This window comes from Choloepus didactylus, chromosome 1, assembly GCF_015220235.1.
Source record: "Choloepus didactylus isolate mChoDid1 chromosome 1, mChoDid1.pri, whole genome shotgun sequence".
NCBI lineage: Eukaryota > Metazoa > Chordata > Mammalia > Pilosa > Megalonychidae > Choloepus > Choloepus didactylus.
In genome coordinates, this window is record NC_051307.1 from 50,350,243 (window position 1) to 50,354,222 (window position 3,980).

At 33.8% G+C, this 3,980-nt stretch overlaps 1 pseudogene; it reads right to left on the reverse strand.

The window, feature by feature from the left end:
- Positions 1-584: 584 nt before the first annotated feature.
- Positions 585-1,824, reverse strand: LOC119508706 (annotated as a pseudogene).
- Between the last annotated feature and the right edge of the window lie 2,156 nt (positions 1,825-3,980).

The window sequence follows — 3,980 nt, forward strand, 5'->3', positions numbered from 1 at the left end:
GGGTGTTAAATACGTGCTCTTGGAGATTGCAGAGGGGTGAGTGGGTGGAGACAAGGAGGGGGAAGAAAAATGACAAGCAAAGATGGAAAAAATAACCACCACTGCCACCAAAATATTCTGCTCGTAGATGAGAGAGTACACCCTACAGCTGTTAGCACTGTTAAACATATTTTGCATATTTACGTATACCAAGTATTTCCAAACAGCCTTGTGTTTGTTTTAAAATCCCACACGGAGATGGCTGGTAAAGCTGTCACTGTGGAAAGCTGTTTTCTTGGTGACGTTTGCAAAACTGTTTTTAAAATTTTGTATATACATCACAAATTGAGTAGAAGAGTCAGTGTCATTAACTGCGTGATAGTGATTTCTGGACTAGCTCATCCACCATCAAACAACTTTCAGAACAAAACAACCATGATCCAGAGCAAAGAAAGTACCTGGTTGGTTGAAGCCTATCCTTTTTTCTTAAGTTTTGGTTCAACACGAAAAGCAACACAGAACACCACCCAGCGATCCTAGGTTAATCTAGAGCCATCTAGGCGTGATTTTCTTGATTGCCATCGACTCTAATCTTTGATTTAGAATTACTTCCTTGTAAGAAAAATGACCACACAGGATAGACTTCTCTTGTAGCCACTTTCTTTTGGAAACATGAAACTCCACAAAACCACAGATGGTTCATTTGAAAAAGATTAGGGAACGTCCAAGAGAAGGAATGGGGGTAGTTTAAAGCTCTGTTTTCCTTTTAGCAAGAGCCACAAGAAAAGGATAGAGTGTCATGCTTAAAGGGGAACATATTTTGTATTTTTTGGCAAGATATTAAATCCTCTGTTGCTATATTTGGCTCTCTGCAAATAGTCTCTTGTACAAGTACAAAGCAATGATCAATGCCGGTGTTCTTCATTCAGCCACAGCCAAACTTGGTAAGGAAAATAAAACAGCCGTGCTTGAGTGTTGTTTCTCACATAGTCTTGCAGCACTTTATTGATCAGCGCAGCATTCCTGAACATGCATACCCACTTTATACGTTAAATGTATCAAAACATTTTTCCTTCTCTATACCTTTTTTTCCCACTGATTAACTAATAGCAGATGTAATGATTTGATATGGACAAAGTGTAAAGCTTCACTACATTTATGAGGTCTTATATAGATATTTTAGTCGAATGTGTATAAGCAGGTCAAATGAGATGCTTGAAGACTTAAGATAGCACAGGATGGGCATTATGTTTCCAAAAAAGGAAGTAAAACAATTAAATGGTAGTTGGTTGTCCCCAGAGAAATTACACTTCAGCTGGGAAGAATCTGCGCCAGATGTCCTGCTTTCCGCCCTCCTGAGTGCCCGTCATACATAAATACTGCATAATCCTTTGGATTCCGAGGCACCATCATAACCACATGGAATGTTGTTTGAAACAGTGACAGAGATTTCCTTCAAATGCAATTATTTAAATGAATGAAGATCAAACTCACACAATTGCCCATGCAAATATTATGTCTTGCTAGTTCCAGAGAAATATTGAATTCTCCCAGATTGCAAGGCTGATAAATGTTTGAAGTGTAAATACTAACAGTGGTAGGTAAAACAATGGTTTCCCAAATATGTCCACATCCTGAAGTCTGGAACTGTGTTGCCTTCCGCAGCAAAAGGGACTTTGCAGGTGTGATTAAGGATTTTGAGATAGGGAGATTGTCCTCCATAACCCAGATGAAACCAGCATAATCACAAGGATCCTTAAAAGTGGAAGAACAGGTCAGGGTGATGCAAGGTGGGGAGGACTCAACCAGCCATTGCTGGCTCTGAAGACAGAAGAAGAGAGCCATGAGCTAAGGAATGTGGAGGCATCTAGAAGCTGGAAGAAACAAGGAAACAGATTCTTTCCTAGAGCAGTGGGAAGGAATGCAGCTGACACTTTGATTTTAGCCCATTGGGACCCATGTTGACTTACAGAACTGTAATATAATAAATTTGTGCTGTATTAAGCCATTAAGTGTTCAGTAATTTTTTACAACACACATAGAAAACGATTACAATAGTATAAAGATGGCAGACAATTTAGAAACCTGTGCCAACTTATTTTACCTGCAATGCTGGAGGGTCTACTTATTTAAATACTGATTTCCAGGCTTTTGTACTGCCTTATTAAAAATTAATTTCATGAAAAAATAGAAGACTGATGTAGGAAAATTCTAACTTCATAATATATTAGGTCTTGGAATTCTCCTTTCTAGGAGCACTTCTTCAGTGTTAATGAACTGTGGAAATAAACTTTTTTGTTTTATTTTTCCCCACAGTTCTTATGGCAAGTCAAAGTATAAATAAAGGTAAAAACAAAACAACAAAATACACCTCCCCCAAAGAATCACCTTAGACGCTTTGTATTTAAAAAATCTCAAGGCTCCTGCTATTATTTAATCAATATATCCCATTTCACTTGTTCTTCTGTTATAACACTTACTTTAACATCTACGCCTCACTCTAACATATAAATTCATTGGCTCTAGAAATTTAGCTCATTAAAAAAAATAAACAACCTAGTATAAGGTAATTTCCAAAGAAATTTATAAGTTCCTTAGTTGAATAGGAAGGAAACAAGAGAGCTTAAATTGATTGTCAAGAATTGCAGGCCAAACCAAAATGCTACATTAAAATATAAACATTAATTCACATTAAATTATTTATTGAACAAACTGAAGTTAATGACACGTTTTTATTACAAAGGCCTTCATCATCTTATATCATTGACACATAGTTATGGGACCTATATTCAAAGAATAAATGGAAATGAGAACAAGTCTCTTCAACTTCCACCCCTCCCCCAAAAAAATAAAAACAGGAAAATATAAAAAAGATTTTAGAATTAGCTTGTAAAGCCAAAATTTTTGTTATATATATATATATATATATATATATATATATGCACACACACACACACACACATATATATACATATATATAGTAAATTTGGATAACAACATGGTTAAGATTAATTAATTTCTCTTCCTGGAAATTTAAAATTAAGCTAGCATAAAATCACTTATAGAACTAACAAATCATGGAATTTCATGGCATTACAATGCTACAAGGTAGTATTTCTATTATTAAATTTCAGTTTACCTAATCAAGTGTCAAAGTTTACCATACTGCATATTTTTTATGAAAGCATTTCACCTGACCTAGATTTATATAATGAAAACAAATTGAATGTATATTTTCCCATTCATTATATGCATTTTAAAATAATACAAAGAGTTCAAACAAAAATCCTTCCATATATTGTATATCCTGAAAAATGTATGGAATAGTAATTTTAAATCAGACATAATATTCAAAATTGTAAATAGCCTAAGAACTTAAATGTGTATATAATCACTATTAACTTTTGCCCTAACCATATCATACAAAAAATGTACATCTCCATTAGTACAAAGAGACATCATTTAAAAAGTTCACATCTTATGCATATATCATAAAAGTTAATTGAAGTAACTTGTATTCTAAAAGAGATATTTTTAAGTCAAAATTTAGTAGTCCAGAAGTTAAAAAGGAAGGTAATTGATGATGATCTGCCCTTTCCTAGACGGTGTCATTGCTTTACTCACACAACAGAATTCATAAATTAAACTTAAGTCTATTAGTATTTTTTGGAACTTGAAAAGGAAATCCAGATAAATTTACGGTATCAAATTAATTTCGCTACAATTTCAAGAGAACACTAGTTTGATCAAGTATTGGAAAATAAAAAAATGTTTTTAACAAATTAAACAACAATGGACAATAAAAGAAACAAGAAAATTAAGATATTTTTAAAATAATGATTATTTCTATAGGTTGGAAAAGTGTATAAGATGAAATTCCCAGAGAGTACTAGAAGAAACTAGTGAAATATTTCAAAATTTAATTGTTCGTTTTGAACCTACTGAAACTGAAGTTTCCTTAAAGGCTCTACCCCCATGCCCCAATCAACCAGAACAATCCA